General features: G+C 38.4%; 1 protein-coding gene across 9 annotated transcripts in view; it reads right to left on the bottom strand.

Moving 5' to 3' along the window:
* LOC128732765 (serine/threonine-protein phosphatase 2A 56 kDa regulatory subunit epsilon isoform) overlaps window positions 1–17,992 on the bottom strand; it is a 111,691-nt gene extending 93,699 nt beyond the window's left edge. For 2 of the 9 annotated variants that reach the window (XM_053826120.1, XM_053826124.1), the window contains exon 1: window positions 1,072–1,350. The gene's annotated coding sequence lies outside the window, so the exon portion shown is untranslated. The other 7 variants (XM_053826126.1, XM_053826128.1, XM_053826130.1 and 4 more) reach the window with 7 other exon arrangements.
* Between the last annotated feature and the right edge of the window lie 2,595 nt (window positions 17,993–20,587).

Raw genomic sequence — 20,587 nt, 5'->3', positions numbered from 1 at the left:
CCCAGAGTGATGAAAACGAGCGGCCGTAGCCGTGAGTTCCTCTAACACTGAAGAGCTATCAGGTGAATTACACTTGGTTGTATGATTTTCGTTTAACTGTAAATTCATTGAAAATATTAAAAGTTACAGTTTCAACAACTTGTTTGCTACAACCTGTTTGTAAGATCAAATTATTTCTCACATGCGTTGTCAACATTGGCGGAGCCGTTCGAGCTACATGTGCTGGCTTGACTTAATGTCAATATTTTACATTCAGTTGTAAGCAATGTGCGATCCACTGGACAAGGACGTTCGGTTTTATCTGTATCGGCCTTGAAAGATCAGAAAAAATACTAACCCTTTATGCTCTAATTCTTTATGATAAACAACACTGCGGAGCTCCAAATACATGCGGTATCCCGTGCTCCATACCACCACCATTGGAAGTGGTTTTAGCTGACCGTAGTTTTTTGAATTAATTCAAAATCTTTTTTACACTGCACTTTCGTCGTTTGGAAATAGTACCACAGAATAGTCGCTCTAGAGTGCCGCTGTCAAGAGCGAGTTCCGCGAACTCATGCTACTGAAAGCATACGTCAAACTGAGGTAAATTCTCATCTTTTTTTTCATCCACTGACGGGACGATGAAAAATACAAGGCAGGAAGAAGACTCATTGTAGAACTCGCGTAGCAAAATAAGACTGCCAGTGCCAGATGTAAGACATCATACGAGAATACGAGATACACACTGCTAATGGAGGATGAGAGACGGACAAAAAAATGGATCAACCCGAGAAATTCCTTCGCTGGGGTGACAAGGTCTTCTGCTTTTGAAAATTCATTACCGACAGAATGACTGCGACGAATATCTTCGTTTTATGCCGAAGCTAACCTTTGCCAGTTGTTCGCACGGCTAATATCCAGAAACTAATGGCTCCAGTAATGCTCAAATTGTCCATAATTGCATCACCAGTCAGATTTCAAAAAGATGACAATTCACCAACAACTTTAACAGTTTTACTATCTAATCTGTCAATTCACCACTATGATTTTGCTCATCCGAATTACTAGGTATAAACGTAAGATAATTACTTCTACTCGCAGTCGGAGTTGGCCACGTTCCGCAAATCGAAAATTATCTGCTTCTAACCGGAGTTTCTCACTTTCACCATATCACCCAGTCACCGGGTCACACACAGGTAGTTTCCGCTTCAGGAGCAACACTACGGTACCAATAAACTGCTTGATTAAAACCGAGAACGCATCGCGTACTCCGGATTTTTACATGAAATCCGGATTTAACCGTACGACCGAGCAATCGTCAAGAAAAAGACAGTCGATTTTTTATTCCTGCTACTGGTGCTGCTGCTTGGGATACAGTCTCTACGAGACTGTCGTCACTCACCACCGTACGGACGGAACTCTCAGACACCCATATTCGTGCTCTGAATCGTTTGCCTTCCGCTCTCGCACTGTCAGGGTTGCATCGTGCTTTTCTCACTATGTACTCCCAGAACCGTTTGCAACCAAGCAGGGTTAGCGGTACCAGCGGTAACAGCCGGTAACCACCTGATTGATTGAAAACTGGCAAATTGTTTTTTTGAATTAAAAAAACTTCAAGGTTCAGATCCAAATGATGGATTGTACGAAACGTCGGACGTAATATTTGGTTTTAGTAGTTTTCAGACTTTCAAAATTGAAATTAGTTTAAGCTAGAATACGTCTGTACTGCCCCTGTGTTGAAGACTGGAGAATAAAATAAAAAACCCGCACATAATGGAGTTCATTTATAGCATTTTTGTTATTTAACCTGGGTTAGTTCCAACCGGACCACTGACTAAACAAACATTTTCGGGAGAATAAACAAACGTTTTCGGGTTGTCAGTGTATTGTTTATAGCGGCTTGAAACTGTGAAAATACCCAGAGCGAACCCGTCGTCTAAAAAGTATAATCCAGAGCAAAACTAGTCTCAGTCTGAGCGAAAAAAACAAACGTTTTGACAGACGTACGATTGGAACTAGAGGGAATCTAGGTTGGACCTAAGCAAAAACACAACCCGAATTAATCCACTTAGCGGTGTGACCTGGCCTTTCTACTGCAACAATAAATATTTTTTATTTCTCAGGAACATCTATAATTAAGTTGACAAGATTTTTAAATATCTATTCCTTAACTAAACAAGACATTAACCGACCGACCGGTTTTGTGAACCCTGCGTACCAACAGTGCCAACATAGACACTCTCGATTCATTTTAATGTAATATATGCTTCACCACCAGTTTCTCACGACTAGTGCTGAGTGCCCCCGGTGAAGATCACCCAGAAAAAAGTACTGGACATTAAACGTCCGACTTATGCCTTCTCGACACGTTCTGAAGACGGTCAAAACAAAATTGGCTCCGTCACACCGTATTCACACGAAAATTAATCGACCGCTCAGGACAAATAGAGAAAAACATTCCGTAAAAATATGTAAATAAAAATCAAAATGGCGGAGCGCACAGCAGTATATATGCTATGCATTCACATCACACTCAACGTCGTGGCGGTCGTCTAAGCTCAAAACTCGTTCCCTCCCGTACCATTCTTTCTTCTTTGGTTCAGTCAAAAACCGATACCGTGGGCCCCGTTCGCGAGTGTTCACGTTTCACGAGTCTATACATCGGTCGCATTCTGTTGCCAGTTGCCACTGTGTGAACGAAATTTGCGTAGTTTTGTTCTACTACACCTTTCAGATTGTTGCTTGTTTCTACACTATGTAGAACCTATTATTGTTTTCGTTGGGATCCCACTGTGGATACGGTGTGTCCTGCCTGAGTGACGTTCTGTTGACAGCTAGAATTGTAGGCAGCAGCACTCATCGTGAACCCCTCTTGATTGCCCAAGATGGTAGGAAAAGAAACGTGTGAATTGGGGCTCCTATTCAGTGCTCTTGAGTATTACAACCAGCACGATTTTTTCATTCAACTGAATATTTAGACAATCATTGTTTTCTGAAGGTCACAGTCATACAATAATAGCATTTAGTTTGTTATTTTTAAAGCTTCTTTTGCTATGACTATGACTCATATAATTTCATGTTTTTGATAGTTATATTCCACGTCTACCAAAAAGCGAACGTAAAATCATAGTTGTAAGTATCATTTACAACACAATTTATGATTGTTATCAGATATAATCTGCTGATGGCGCTTAATACAGTCAACCAAAAAAGTATTCGGACAGCAGCGCATAACATTTTCTTTTAGGAATTTTGCAAAGAATGGTAACACATATTTTTTAAAACAATGTTTAACTTAAGCATATTTAGATGCAAATGATGTTGGGATGCATGGAAAGCTCCGAGGTAGCAAAGATATATATTTTTGGATAGAATTAAGTGTAAACTCAATTATCTGAACAATTTTAGGTGAAATTAAAGCAAAATTGTAATTGTGCGGTACATACATATTGTACCGGGATGTTGAATCTAAACATACTGCGATAATTGTAAGCGGTAGGCACCATACAATTGTCCTAGAGCTATCGAAACATCAGTATTCAGTCTAGATTTGAACCCTTTTGAACATCTTTTTAGATAATTTCATTTCTAAATGAGAAATCATTCGATTTCTTATCACAATGACTTAAACCGAGCTCTTGTAAAGAAATGGTCAGCAATTCACAGAGGGATATTTGAAAAATTATTAATTTTATCCCCAACAGATTAAAACAGGTCATCAAGAATGTAAATGGTCCTACAAGGTAGTAGTTGAGCGAGAAAGGACATTTGTTTCAACTAATAGTTAACTGTCCGAATACTTTTTTGGCTGCATTTTTGAGCAATTCAAACTATATGTACCCTATCTTCAAAACGGAAAGCTTTTCCCCGAATTTTTGTTGTGCATCTAAATATGCTTTAGTTAAACATTGTTTTAAAAAGTATGTGTTACCATTCTTTGCAAAAATGCTGTGCAGAATTACTTAAAGAAAATTTTATGCGCTGCTGTCCGAATATTTTTTTGGTTGACTGTATGAATACATTAAATGTCTGTGGCGGATAAATCTGTGTTCACTTTATTTTAAATGTTTCATTCATTATAACACTTAGAAGCTTCACACATCCAAGCTTGTAAATATGCAAAATTTTCAATCAAATCGGACATTATTAATCCTCTGGTAACCAACCTAACCATTTGGCAGGTTCCAGGAAAAACCTCATAAATCTTAGATTTTTTTATGCTACCATACACTGATTATAGTCTAATTTAGAACTTTAAAAAGTTTTTGTAAGGAAAATTTTTTTTTAACAAACAATAATCTAAGAATTAGAACAAGGTTTTACTGATTTTTCTTTAGTGTTTAACTGTCGTCGAAAATTTTATGAAAAACTTTCTCCAACTGATATTTTTTCTACATTTCTGAGAAAATTTTCTTGCATTTTCATAACAACTGGTGCTTTCACGGTATATATAACGCAAATAACTGTCGATAATTCATAATTTTCTGGCATAATACCCAAGGAACATGTTTGTTGTATAGTAGTTTATCAAACGCTAATTCCATTGATTTCAGTTATACAATAGTTGAATAAGCTACTCTTAACAGGGTGGCAACTACCTGGAAAAACCTGGAAAACCTGGAATTGTCAGGGAATTTGAAATTACCTGGAAAAACCTGGAATAATCAGGGAATTTTTAACAAAATCAGGGAATTTTTCAAACAACCCCAATGATCGATTCATTGAGTAGTCAAGAACACTTAGAAATAGATAAAGAAGTACAATAGATTGGGTTATCGATAATTAGCTCAGTGTTTTGCAAAGGACCTTATTCTGCGTGGCAAGTGAAGGGATATAACAAATGTGGTTTGCACTCACTTTGCGCGTTTCGTTTGGCGTTATTCAATGTCGAATCGAATGACATTGAAGTTTCAGGACGGACATTTTGCGGCATGTGACACAATTCGCACAACATCGAAGTAAGTGCCAGTGGCACCGCAGCGAAATTTGGTTTTCGAGAAAAATGTTGGAGAAATTCCACTGACTCACGGCAGTGCATAAACTTGCCATACAGTTGAATGTTAGAAGTTGTTACCGTAATACGGGTATAGCGACCCTACCTTCCACGTTACGAATTTTTGGCTCTAGCTTGGATCCGGAAGAGTAAATCCCGATCAAACCATGCAAAGTGAAATAAGCCGTGTTGGTCAGAAAGTAGAACAGCCACCAGTGGTAAAGCGAAATTAAAAATTAGCTCAATTAAACTGCTTTTTTGCATGGCTTATGGCTCGGAGAATAAAAATTAAACATATGAACATTTCCGCGTGGCTGGCAGGAAAAGCGCCACGGCGGGTTCGAGAGCTAGCTGCAATGAGCACTAAAACTCCGCTTGCGTCTGAGTTTGGGAATAAACTTGCGCGGGAAAAAGAACAGATAAGGAACTCACGGGAGGAGTGTAATTTGCTGGTCGGCAGAATAAGAGTAAGTGATTGAAGAATTCGCCTAGGGAAATAGAGTAGGTGGGGAAATTTTTCTCAATACCTCGTAGATTGATAAACAATTCATATATCAATGATCGAAACACATTTTCAGTTAAAAATTATATCGCAGTATGAAACCTAGAATTTTATTAAACACCGGGAAAAACCTGGAAAAATCAGGGAATTTGGTTTTTCGTATCCAGTTGCCACCCTGCTTAAACAAAAATGTTTGTTGGGTAGGCCGTATGAATAAAACAGTTGGGCATGAAATGGGGAAGGCAAACAAGAAAGCGACCTTTTAATAGCTTTTGCCAGCCCAAGCTCCTACCTAGTGCCTCTACGCGGTCATACCCGTTAATACTCTATTGAGTAGCTAAGCTGGGAGGTCCAAATGCTGCGTGGTTCCCAGATGCCTGATCTCAAAACCGAGATTTTGGGCAGCCGGTTGAGCCACACGGCCTTGGTAGCAGGTAAGTCCAATATGTTATTTTAATTATTTGTTTCATTTTAGCGCATCAAGCATCCCCTACTGTACAAAGAAAACTTTGGCCGTAACAAGTTTAACCGTTATGTGTGCGACAAAAATAACACCTTTAGCAGGGCGACAAGGGTACCCGTATACCCAAAATTGATATTGTTATAACATCAATAATTTTAAAACGATTTTGATGAAATAGGTGTCGTTTGATTCGTTAATTTATCTAGTTTTGAATTCCTTGGCTATTTGGCCATTAAAAGACATACGGGGCCCGAAAATCCGGAATTCCGACAGAGTGTCCGCTGTGAGGTAGAGAACTGGTTGAATTGCAGGAAAATCTGTCATGCGGATATAAAAATAAACTCTAAAAATTCATACAATGAACTATTTCATATAATGAGATGAATCAGGTTGGTCATTCCGAAGTAGGTTCCTGTGGGGTCATGGGTGGCCAGTCTAGGATTGGAGGTAAAACCTAGCAATATGGGTATCAAAGTTCTTGGAATTAGTTCGGTAGGTGATATTTTTTACATCTCGTTGTATTTTGATTGGTTATTTCGAAAATGGTTTCTACGGGGTCACAGATGATACCGCAGGATTCAAGATAATGCTTAGCATTATCAGAACAGTTTAAAACGTAGAACCATCCGTTATACATTTGGAACCAATTCCGAATTTATTAATCAGTACTAAACTGGCCATATCCGTTCAAAACATCTAAAAGATCCGCTAAACCAACCCTAATATTGGATTAGGCACCCAACTGGCCATCTGTAACCCTACAGGGACCTAATTCTGGAATGGCCAATGCGATCTAAAGTCACCAATTTATATAAGATGAAAAAAGGGTCCACAATGTCAAGTTCAAAACTAATAGCTTTACTGAAGGCTGATATTCTTTCAAAACAAGCGGCTTCCAACGTTTTACCGGACGTTGCTCCGGAATTACCGATTTCCGGGAACTACATGTCATTTGCTTTACATGCTTTATCTAATCAAAACTAGATAAATGTACGAATCAAATGCCACTGGTTTCAGCCAAATCGGTTCAAGATAGCCAAAGTTATGAACATAGCAAATCATGGGTACCCGGGTACCCTTGTCGCCCTCCTACGTAATAAAAAAATTCAAGGGCCTCTCATTGCTAATCCCCTTTATGGATATGCACCAAAAAAACCTCAATTACTTAAGATCAACGAGTTTTACGATGTCGCAAAATTTCAAAAACGTATGTTTTAAATTGAATGGGTTATAACTATTTTAAAACTGAAAAGGTACCCGGGTACCCTGTTGCACACATAACGGTTAAATAATGCACATGGATAGAAGAAAAACTTAAATTATATTTCACTCGAAGGATTGCTGGTGAGATTGTTCTACTTTTGCCCATATATACTATATATACTTTATTATTAAATAAAGCTTCCTCATGATCCTTATTGTTTGCCTACCCACTTCCTCTGCGGTTGTTCGGACGTAACCAGGTATATAATGCGATTATATAGCCATCTACGATTTGTGAAACCTCATATGCTAATGCTAATGCTAATAATGTATGCATAAAAAATTAACTGATTTTAGTAATTTTTCATGCGATTACCCAGCCAACTGGTGATGATCCCACCTATGTACACTCAAGTACTATTTTTACACGGTTTAGTTTTTGACGTAGGACTACGTCTTACGGCAAGTTTTGAGATAGGGTGTCATTCCAAAAAATCGAAAAATGCGAGCGTCACGAAAAATGAAAGGTTTTGAGCGCTAATAGCTCAGCGGTTTTCCTATCGATTTTCACTATTCTTACACCAATCGATCGGAAAATCTTCTAAGAATTGACCCAAAAGAAGAAAAGTATGGATTATTGATGTTAAACTATTGAAAAACTGAAAATGATGAACCTATGTTTTACCAGAATTGTCGCTTCGTGATTGGTTGGAAGAGTCTTTAGGATGATCTAAGCCTATACCAATTTGATATCTGTGCTTGGGAAGTAAGTCAAAACAAGTGACCAAGTTCCTCATTTCAACAAGATTTCTTAACATCGCAGTTAAACCTAGACCATTTTGATGTCCTTGCTTGGGAAGTACGCCAGAAAGAGTGACAAAGCCCCCTCGTGCCAACAGATTTCTTACGAACCTAGTCCAATTTGATGTCTGTGTTAGGGAAGTGTGCCAGAAAAAATGACACAAGTTCGTCGTCCCAACAGATCGCAAATTATTTACTGCGAGACGAATAAACCTCGGCGAATTTGATATCTGTGTTGGAAAAATGTGCTACAGCTGTAGTGTTCGGTTATAATACGACTCTGTATGAAGGTGAAATTAGTCATCATCGATTCTGCCAATTTCAAAAGCAGTTTTTTTGTTTGAAACAAAAATTCGGTTCATGAAAATATATTCGCTGTGTTCAGATTGGCAAGAAGAATGCAGTATATTATAATAAGTATAAGTATAAGTGCAGTATATTATAATAATTATAATTTTATAAAGACAATCCCGCTTTTGGGCCGAAAAGCTGCTTCCGAAATTGGGTTTTCCGACGAAAAGTCAATGACTGCTAGTTTCATTAGAAGTGCATTGAAAAGATGTGCTGTTGATAAAATAGGATTGAATTGGTAAAATCCCTTCAACGTGGGGAACCATGGGTAATAAAAACAATCTTTAATTTCAGTAAGGTAGCAGGAAAGTAATAGTTTGTGTTCTTGATTTTGTTAAATTGTTTTCAAATGCACAATCTTTTGAGAATTGAACGTATGCAATGTTACTACTTTGATAAATGTTACATACAACGCATGTAGCATGTATATATGTTGCATATAGCATATATACATGAAGAATCGAATGATTACAAGCATGAATACATGCTCCTATCACTACAAAGAGACTTACGTAGTCTTGCGTCTCCTATATATGCGGTCGTGTCTTGTACACAACCCCTCTGATTTTTGAGTATTAAGAACGGGGTAACTTAGAAACCATTCATTTATTTCTCAATACATATGGGAGTAGCTCGACATTCCTCACGTAGATTGTAAATAGTTCCTTAGCAGCACAGTTTTCGAGTAATCGAATAAAACAAACCGTGCAAAAAAAGACTTGAGTGTACCGCCAATCGTAGAAATTGATTGTGTACAGAAATAATTTGACAATAAGGATCATGAGGAAGCTTTATTTAATAATAAAGTATATATAGTATATGGCGACATCCATTTAGTACGTCACGCAAATTTTAACCAAAATCAACAACAACAACCAACAAAAATTCTGCTCATGTAAATATATATTTGCTGTATCTAGATTGGCAAGAAAAATACAGTGAATACATTTCTATAAACACAACCCCGCTTTTGGGACCAAAAACTGCTTCCAAAATTGGGCTTTCCGACGAAAAGTTAATGACTGCTAGTTTCCCGTTAAGGAAACCTTTTGGAGTTATTTTCATCGCCGTGCGTATTTTGTTTATTTTTGTAATGCATACGTTGCATATTGCATGCTCTATCAGTGTCTATTTCTTATGTTATTATTGCCGGAAATCAAATTTCGATACAATTAGAATTCGTTTGAATTCGACTTGTCTGGAAAAGATGAGTGGAACTCTCGATATATCATGATACTTCCTCTGTCATTCACCAGACAGTAATACTATTATTTTGGTGATTCAACCGTATACAAACTTGTTAATATGTGACATTATTTCCATTGGCGGCCTGAAGGGGGGGGGGCTAAGTACCCTCCACCCCCCTAGAAAAATGAACCTGGCCGACCAAATAAAATGGTCGAAAAAATGCTGGTGGCTATAGCCCCCTTTAGAAATGAACGCAAGTCCCGCCTATGATTATTTCTGACCAATGCAATATAAAACCGGCGAGGGAAAGTTTGAATGATTTCACAATTTTCATGCAGCTTTAGCGATTTAGGGGTTAGCGATTTTAAAGGTTTATTTTTAGCGAAGCCAACGTACTTCCAATTTAGCGAAAACGCTAACTAGTTAACCAGAATTTAGCGTCGCTAACTAGCGATTTAGCGAAATAGCGGAATTGTGCCCAACACTGGTTAAAATTAGGGCTGTTTAACCGGTAGTACCGGTAGTACCGAAACCGGTAATACCGACCAATTTTTGGATACCGAAATACCGGTTTTGGAAAGATAAAAAACCGGTATTTCCGGTATTTTCTAATGTTCTGGTTTTTCCCAACTCCTTTAAAATTTTTCTACGATAATATGTCTCCTCAAGTATCGAAGAGAACTAAGTTTGATGAAAGATTGTAAAACTCATAGAAAAACAATTTGGTGTTAATGCTGAAGAAATTCTTCGACTACTAGCAATGAAGAGGGTGAAATAATTGAACTTCTTGAACCCGTTTTACGCACAGTAAAGTTAAGTGACCAGATCTTACTGGATGAATACGGGACGGCGGAGGCAATTTACGCCGGATCAACAGCGGAGTCTAGGAGGATTAGGTTAAAAATAAATGCGTCGAAGACCAAATACACGAAAGCCTCAATGAAGACCAACGCATGCCTTCCATGGACGATAACCGTTGACGGCTACGAACTAGAAGTGCTAGTTGGGATCATTCGTGACCGCGGACAACAATAATAGTATAGAGATCCGGCGGAGCATTCAAGTGGGAAATGCGATTTACTTTGCCCTTCGCAAAACGCCACGATCAAGATGCATAAGCCTTTGTAGCCTCATTAGACGGGTAATTCTTTATAGGCTTGAAACTGTGACGATGCTCACGGAGGATATTCGCGGTCTTGCCGTATTCAAACGGAAGATGCGACGGACGGTATTTGGTAGAGTACAAACTGAAAGCGGAGAGCGGCGGAAGCGTATGAATCACGAACTACAGGCACTGCTTGGAGAGATTTCTATAGTACATTTGGTAAAAGCCGGTAGGCTATGATGACCCAGACACCTGGTAAGGATACCGGGAGACAGTGCCACGAAAACGGTTCTCTTCAACAACCCCACCGGCACCAAGAACAGAGGGGCACAACGTAGAAGATGGCTCGATGGCGGAAGCGTTTTGCGACAAGAGAAATTGAGTTGAATGGAGACGACTAACTCCGACGGTGGGACATCGTCGTCGTCGGCAGCATAGAGCCGGGATTCGATCTTTATTTATTTGAAGGCAAATTAATACAAAATTACATAAATCTTTAGGTTGCAGTGTTTCAACAATATTTCGTAAAAAGAATTTCTTGAAAAGCTCCTAGAACTCATATGTAGCGTTTTTCTGAGCGTTTCAACGTTCAAATAGCACGATAAAATAATAAATCAATGCGGGGCACTTTCCAGGACGCTTGACAATCCGGGACAAACTATCCAAATCCGGACAGTCCCGTAAAATCCCGGACGTCTGGTCAGCCTACAGTGAAGCATCTCTGCTGTAAAACATTTCATTGTATGAGCCAGACGTCGCGTTTCAATTTAGTTTTGAACAACTTGATATTCAAGGCCACAAAATTATTTGATACTCGCAAATAACAGATTAGGAAACGAAATCAGAATATGGGGATCATTGCGGAAAATTCCTGATGCGCTTAGAGCCGTTCGTCAGACTTCGATGGACGCGGAATTTTTTTCAATTGTTGGAAGCATTGACCACAAAATCCGTTATCCGAGAGATAAAATGTTAAGCAAAATATATAAACAGTAATATTGAAACTAAAGTTTGAAAAATAAAGAAATTTACTGTAAAACACCAACATTTCTATTGATTCCGAATAATCTGCCAATACCGGTATTTTACCGGTGTTACCGGTATTTTCTACACCAATACCGAAATACCGGTTTTCACCAAAAGGGCTCAATACCGACAGCCCTATTAAAATGCATTAGTATGGCCGTAAAAAGCGGCAGAGAGGAGAGACGAAGAGAATCTCTCATTGTCACAATTTGAACGATTACCCGAGTATTTATTAATTATGCGCTTTTAAAACAGACGTTATCCGAGAAAATCAGATCGTTTTTTGGAAAAAATAGTACATCTCGATTGTTAACGTAGAACTACGTTTTTGTTTTCTATATTGAAGTGCAATTTAGGAGTTCGAGAAATGAGCATGTAACGAAAAGTAACTCAGCCATTTTTAATGGATTTTAGAGATGTTTGCATCAATCGATCAGAAATTTTTCTAAAAACCTATTTATATGATTTGGTTTTAATCACCGTGCACTTATGTGAATGTATTCAAATTGATCACGATCGGTGAAATATCAAAACTCAGTTGATTACGTTTCGGCCTACGCTTTTAGGCCGAATTCGTAATTCGGCGAATTCCGAGTCCCCACGCATCACCTGTTCATTGATTTCAAAGCCGCACATGATAGTGTGAACCTACAAGAGCTATGGAAAATTCTGGACGAAAACAAGTTTCCGGGTAAGCTTACTAGAAGAATCATGGATACGATAGATGGGTTCCAGTGCTGTGTGAGAGTCTCCACCAGTTTATCCAGTTTATCACATGGTCACTACTAATGGCATGCATTGCCAAACTGGAGTGGTTCGTACATTTATTTTCGGTTGCGGCTTTATGTTCCTTCACGCAGACTTTAATTTTTCCACAAGTTTGGCTAATATATATATCGCGGGGCAATCTCGGTAAATTCTCGATTTTTCCTCGGCGGGGATCTTATCTATCGCGTTACAAAGTAGATCCTGTAGTCGTAGTGTATTATTACTTTTGTACACTACGTGATACCCATGTCGTTTAAGGCGTTGCTTAATCGGATTGGTGGATTTCGGGTAGAACGGCATGCTGATTCGTTGCATCTTTCTGTAGCAGTATTGTAGTGACATTTTTCCTTCGTCTCAGGGGCTCATGCAGGCGAAAATCGTCATATTTAAATGTGTTTAAATTTAAAAATTTAGTAAGTTTGTAGCTGCTCTTATTAATATAGTTTGTTTGACTCAGCCTCATAGATGGGTAACAACTCACCCGACACCGGGCGCCAAAAAGGTAGATTATACTAATTGTAAGAACACAAAGTAAAGTGTCTTGCATAAGATTTATATCAGTTCTTACGTTAGTACAATTTGTGCTGCACAAACCCATAATTGAAGTTAAGCATGGGATATTTCGATTATTGCAGACTAATGACGCTCAATTCCTACTCTTACTGCTTGAAAAACAATATTTAGGAATAACACTGTTCCAGTCAAAGTTGGAACATTGGCTGAGATTCATTATCGTTCGATCTAGGAGGAAAAGTCCGGTATGACCGACGAGCACGTGACTTACAGCCGAAGATGGATCATATCCATATCGAAACGCTCAGCTTGGGCATGGCTCGTGGTTATGCCGAGAACCATGACGCGGAACAGATGATCCAAGTAGCGTACTACGACTACGTTGTACGTTGTGCGATCTAAGTATCTTAAAAGGAAGGATGAACGGTACACGTATCACGTGAGGTGATCCGGAAACCGATTACATTTTATTTAATGATGATGAACGAACTCGTATCTCGTATCCAAATCAACAGCACATATGTAAATCTTGCCAGCAGTCGATTCATTCTACGTAGAAGTATTCTGAAGTCGCCCAAAACACACAAACCACTCTGGATTTCGCAACGGATGCCAACTAGTTCAAGATTTGTTAGCTGATCAGAACTCGAATGTAGACTACATACGCACTTTCCAGCCACCACTGTTTCCCAGCCAGTATGTGATATTCAGCGATCTCAGAATAAGTTGCTTTGCAGCCGTTATGGCGTAAACAGTGAAGCCATTACGCTCGATGCTTTCTTCGTAGCGCGCCAGTTCCACCCGATATAGTGTATCCGACATTTACGACATCCTCTAACTTCTGGATAATGGCGAGAGCGTCGCCTAATTTCGACCAGCTTACGATGCTGCGCGACCGTAAAACGCAGCAGATACTGAAAGGAAAGACCGAGAGCATGACCTGACGGCCTCTTCGTTCCATGTTTTTTGTCGGGAGGTTGGAGCAACCGGTCAAACGGCATAAGAAGTATCAAAATGGATATCTTTATGCGGAAGCCTCTGTCGAGTCCGGCCACGTCTGACCAGTAGGACTCAGAAGGAGCAGCAGAAGGAGCTGGTGAAAATCAACTTTCCGGTAAAGCGTGACGTACAAAATACCTGTCAGAAGTTGCCGCCTTGATCCAGAAGTATTTTGCGTGGTACGGTGTAGCCTAGTCGACTGTATTCAGACTATTGATTCGAAACGCTCCTGGCGACAGATCAAAGCCATGGCGGATTACTGCCATTATTTGGGAAATCAAACATTTTGTTCTGCAGAACTAGCAGACATGGACGCATAAGTCGTCAGCAAGCAACAGAACTTTTTCCTGGTTTTGGATAAAAAATTCCTGGTTTTTTCCCGGTTTTTCCTGGTGAAATAAAATTCCTGGTCTTTTCCTGGTTTTCCCGGTTTTCCTGGTTGGGTTGCCAAAACACTGCTTTTGGTATCTCGAGATAAAAAAAATTCATATTGATCCAAAAACCAAAAATATCGTAACTAAAACCCATCGTGCTTAAAGGGTTATAGAATCATGGAATCATTAAAAGTGATTTTTTCTGGATTCATTATTTTATACTTATTCGCTTGAATTTTTACGCAACAGAGTGTCGATTGTCCAACGGTTAATTGGTTGTTTACTCCAAGGTGAATAGAGACAGGTGATATGGTTTTGGCAGTGTACAGAGCAGCAGTGCGCGTACAGAATGGTTAGCGACCATCGACTTTGTTTCTCCTTTTAAAATTTTCCAGTCCGAAAAAATTTCATTCGCGAACGTTAGGATTACATATAAGGGTTTGTGCGGTAAAAGGGCAGTGAAATGAATTCGCTGCAAAGGAGAACGTTAGGAAAATTGTGATTCCTCTATTTCAAGTGCATGTGAAAGTGAATGGTGAAAAAACGGAATATCTTTCTATACTTTGTTTGTAAACAAATTCCGTGATCATCAAAGGTAACACCCTCAGGATTGATAAACAAATTTGTACATCTGAAAACCTCTCTTGATTAACCTTGTTTTACTATTGAATTATTATTTTCTAATAAGTTAGTTTTTTCAACTCAAATTCATCTTTTTTTGCAAAATTTCTATGTGGTTCTACGGGTTCTACCATTAGCATTATGTTTAGCGTATCATACGCTTCAAAAATATGTATATTTATATGTGTATGTATGTATATGTACCGTTCTGATTCAAACTTCGAACACTTCAGCAAAAAATGCTCGTTAATAATCGCCAATATGGTAAAATATGATTTGGGGCGAACCAAATAACGGTTGAAAGCCCCATCAAATAGTAAATAAATAAATAAAATATAATGCTTATTGTACAACATCGTGTTCGTTAGAATGTCCTCTATCCGGTGAGGTATGACATTGACCTGTAGGACTTGTAAGAAATCAGCAGGCGCTGGAAAAAGTGAGATCTCAGATTTTAACTTAGTTCGCATACTCTTAGGTTAGCGTTTCGTGCAAAAGTAGCTGTTTTTTTGTTTGCATTATTTTACGAATTTTAGAACGTTTACTTTCCCACTTCGCGATTATTAGATAAGTCCAAGATATTAGAGTACTAAAATATAGTTGAAATACAATATTGCTTGCATAATTTCAAAGATATTAGATAAATTAAAGTGTTTGAAGTTTGCATCACATTTTAAGGACTGATTCAAACTTTGAACAAACATGAATAAGGCCATTGCAAATCATATTAAAAGTTTTTGTCACCCCCCCCTTGGAAATTGGCTTGAAAAATCGGGGGGCAAAAAAATAATTTGTAGGATATGAGGTAATTTTTTTTTATAAAATCAATTGTCTGTGGGCTCTACAGCCTGAAAAACTTGAAAAATGAGTATACGAGTTGAGTTAACGTTTCTAGCATGAAATAGAAATGGAAATTCAAACAACGGAATTTCCGAAAATCGGCTAAAAAAATTATCTTTCGTTTTTGTCTTTTTCGTAGATTTTTGCATGGAAATTAATAACGTATATATTAAAAGCAAGAATAGATTTGGTTTTCACGTTTGAACTTAAAATAAGAATGCCTAAAATCCAAATTTTTTTTTGCTCGATTAAAAAATTCACTTTGTTTTTTTTCACCCCCCCCCCCCCCCTCAGTGGCCCAACACCGGAGGGACAAAAACTTTTTAAAATATTTGTAATGGCCTAATATCAAGTTTTTCCGGGTTTTCCTTCGGGATAATGAATTATCTGCATTGTAAAGCTGTACAAAGTTAACTTGCTTTAGATGTGGTACATGGAGTTTGAAAAGATTACCAATTGACTACAGAAGTATGGATTGAATCTAATTATTATGATTGTGAAAATCTTAAATCACACTACTAGGTGGATTTAAAAAGACGGTGTTTAGAAAAAGAATATAATTTCACCCATTTAAGTTGAGTGACACTAAAAACTTTAATACTAATCCAAGTAATACAAGTTTTCGATGTCTGAGACTGAAATATTCGAGCTTTGAATGTCGACCATGAAAGTGTTCGAAGCTTGAATCAAAACCGAGTTTCAATTTTGTAGTGTTTTTCAATATAAAATAACATTTTATCGTTATTTTTAAAATTTTCCCACGGAAATAAATAAATTGTCATGTGATTAAACCATTTATGGGGGTAGAATAAAGATTTTTTCGAACATTTTACTTTGAAGAAAGTTTCAGCATAGCTTAAGTGTTCGAAGTTTGAATCAGAACGGTATATCACTTATTTTCAAATGGTAAACTTTCTTAACGACCTATTGATTTTGTTTACTTTTTTTATTTTGTGGTTTTAAGTAGTTGATCATTCACCATTAAATGGAGTACACAAATTTTGTTTACTTGACAAATAATCCTAACTAATATACTTGATATTCTAACAGGCAACAGCAAGGTTAATCCTGATTAATCTTGGGCAACAGTTTTGACATGGTACTCAACCATTTAATAAACGTGGATTGATGATGATGATGGAGCCCCCCTCATTGGATGATAGCTGCCAAGTATCTTTTATTAATATTGAAACCAAAACTGCATTCGATAGTAAAACCAGCTGTACGGATGCAAACTCCCCTATTAAATGGAACCTACCTACACATTTTTAGGTGCTTTACTGTCAAAAGTAGTAAACTCATAGATAGCTATTTGGCTGTTGTATTGGTGAGTTACCCAAGAAAATCTCTCCACATCTCCCATGCTATATATTATCATGTAGCCTGTCAATCGGTCATTTTTTGTTCCGAAAAGGGATAATTGGAAAATAAATTTTATGCAAAAAAACTTACCTCTAACAATTTATAACAGATATCCTATATTTATTGCTGCGTACAGCAATTAAATCAATCATTCCGTCACACAAAAACTATTCTGGCAGTCTGATGGCATTTCATTCCGCTTCAAATCGATTACAACTCGCAAGGCGATTATTGATTGCCAAACCCAAAATGACTTCAAATACCGCTTAGTAACCGCAAAAATGCTTATACAAATTAAACCGAGAAACTATTTTGCTTAATCACGAAAAACTAATCACTTGAAAAGGCAGCCTTCTTCGCCCTATCCTATTTCACCAGTAGACCCTTACCGCGACCGTCACTCGCCGACGGTCAACACTAAAGGATAAATTCTTTTGCTTCTCAATCCGGTGGATTAACCGTACGAAAGACAAACACTTCCCGATCCGACCGAAAAACGTCGCGGGTCTACACAACCCGATATTTACGGCCGGTGCTCCTACCACCTAATAACTAAAAAATATATATCATTCACCAGCCAATTTTTTTCAACCTCTTATGTCTCTTTGCGGACAGCAAATTTAAATATTTTTTTTTCGCCGTAGTTGAATGTCGCTTCTACACCTATATGTTCGCTTCTTTCTACCAAGAGGCCAAATTCAATGACACTTTTTCCGAACTAGACGTCTCCGAAAGTGCAGAGAACCGATGTTGACCGCATATCCAGTAACAATTTTTATAATTTCGCTACCTTCTGGGCAAAAATTCTCTGCAAAACCCTACTTTTCACACTTTTTCCGCACTTGTAATCGCCCGACGAGATATCGGTTCTGCTGTGCAACTACACTCCAACACACCTCTTCCTTTGCATCACACACATACAATGACGCATTCTCGTATTCGAGCACTCAATAGATACAATACATTCAATTGTGTCTGTGCACTTCCTGCACAGAGCACAGTTCCCAAGCTATAGTTCCCATGTCCAATATGGCACATTCAGGTAAAGAAACGATAGTTTCGTTTCGTGTAATGCAGTATAAATTTGATAATAAAAATTCACCAACAACGATAAATCACAATGCTAATACACTGACTTGCTTTGGCGGCGAGGTTATTGTTTATACATTTAACAATTAGGCACTTTTGATAACTTGATGCCAAAATATATTCCAGTTCGTATACACACCTGTTTGCATCTCATTGACACATATATCGAACCCAGCGATGCCAACCTTGCAGTCAGATTTCGGGATGGAAAATAAAAAAAGGCAAAAGCGGGCGAAAATACCGAAAGGACCGAATAAGCCAAGGGGTTTTCAATAAGCGTAAAAGCGAAAAAAGCGAAAAAAGCTTGGAAAAAAGTTTTGGAGATAACCGAGGAGATAACCGCGTTACAACCAGCGGGGTGGTGTGGCTGTCAAATCAGATACATTGTCCTTGCCCCACTCATCGGTTTTGGTACCTTTGGTACTGGAAGTAGGTCGTTGCGAGTAGGAAGGTTGATTCGTTTTAAAACAACTGAAACTAATTCGAAAGCAGTTAAACACAGCCTTTTAGCTATGATTTAACTATTATTAGCCGTTATTTTCGATACGCTGGCTGGTTCCAAATTGTCGCATCCATAGATGTTTAGTCCGCAAAATTTTGACAATTTCACACCCCTGGTTAGGCGACATCCATTTAGTACGTCACGCAAATTTTGACCAAAATCGACCCCCCCTCCCCCCCTTGTCACATTTCGTCACACATTCGTGACCCCCCCTGAGAAAGTACGTCACGTCACAGCAAACCCCCCCCCCCTTCACAACAAAAAAATTAAATATTCATTCCAACCTTTTTATTTAAAGCTATCAAATGAATTTCAGCAAATAAAAATAAAAGGAAAATTTTCGAGCTTATAAGTCATTGATTCACGGATTTTGAAGATGATCTTCAATTGCTGCAATCGGATATGCTTCAGAAGTCGCTGATGTGCCGTCGATTAATGTTTAGCGCATATCTACGCCCTTTACATTCATCCACTCAAATTCGTCTGATCTAGTCGAAAGAATCAGGACTTCCAGCTGACGTCTTGCAGCAACACGCCTTGGAAGAACTTTTCTGAGGGACTTTGTCATTTTGTGTATTTCTTCAATCGTGTAATCATTCAACACTACCTTAGATGCGAAATTTAATCCGCAAGTGGCTTAAACCCTATCCTTCAGAGAGCTTTTGAGTGAGGGGCAGTATAAATTATACCGAAAAACCTTAAAAGCAGCCGTGGAACTTCGGTATGAGTTTTTGTTCATCGATTGAGTTCAGCACGAATATCAAGGGAAAACATTGCCGTGGGTCTCTGGTAGCATCCCGTAACCCTTCAGGAGTTTGTGCGACTGCTATTTGCGGTTGCAAAAATCTTTTAGGCAGGACGGTACTCAAGCAGCTCTTCAGCGGTGTACTGCATATTCTGTAAAGCCTTAATGGAGAGTTCATACTACATAGAATAAATTAGTCCTGTTCACACATATATGTTCAAAAATTGTTCATTCAAAAAATTTAACTATTTGTTTTAAAATCTATCAGTACGTTAATTTTATAGAAGCCTTCAATAGTTGTATCTTCAAATGAAGGCTAAATTATAATTTCCCGAATAAATTTTCCATTTGATTTTTTTTTTCATGTGACGTCACATAACTTCATACCCCCCCTCCCCCCTACGTCACAAATCGTCACGATTAGGTCAACCCCCCCTCCCCCCTATAAGCGTGACGTACTTTATGGATGCCCCCTTACAAACACTGACGAACTGACGTGCACGTGATACAAGAAACATATTTTTGACCGAAGAGAACCGCCACTTCAAACAAGCGATCTAGAGTGACTATATACAAAGTGGCGACAATGTCAAAATTGGAATGATAATTATCTGTCAGTGTCATTCCAATCGAGCAGACAACCTATCCAACGCGTATGCAGGAAAGAGAAAGAAAACCCTAGGATAAACCGCGTTGCATACATTTGGCACTCTGTATATAGTCACTCTAAAGCGATCAATAAAAGGGGTTGTGTACAAGACACGACCGCAGAGGTGACGCAGGACAACGTAAGTCTCTTTGTAGTGATAGTAGCATGTATCCACGCACGTAATAATACAATTATTCTTGTACATCATGCTAAATTCAGCATGTTTTGAGCTTAACTGCACGTTGAGAAAATTCGATTGTTTTTAAATATATGTTAATCTTACTTCAACATCAAACACTATTTAGATATATGTATATGGGTCATTCCACGCGAAGTGTCCAAGTCACCTGTAATCGACCTACACGGGTTTCAACCAAATTTGGTCAGATTGTTCGTTTTGGGCGAAAAAGCACAAATCCCAAGTTTGGTGCCGATTGAACCCCCCCCCCTCGGTTAATGGGAGCCCCGCTTTTTTATGAACAGTCCCATTTTTGCCAAATTATTTAGCTTA

Source organism: Sabethes cyaneus, chromosome 1 (genome assembly GCF_943734655.1).
Source record: "Sabethes cyaneus chromosome 1, idSabCyanKW18_F2, whole genome shotgun sequence".
Taxonomy (NCBI): Eukaryota; Metazoa; Arthropoda; class Insecta; order Diptera; family Culicidae; genus Sabethes; species Sabethes cyaneus.
Note: the sequence above shows the minus strand (reverse complement) of the source record. Positions and strands in the feature narration are given on the sequence as shown.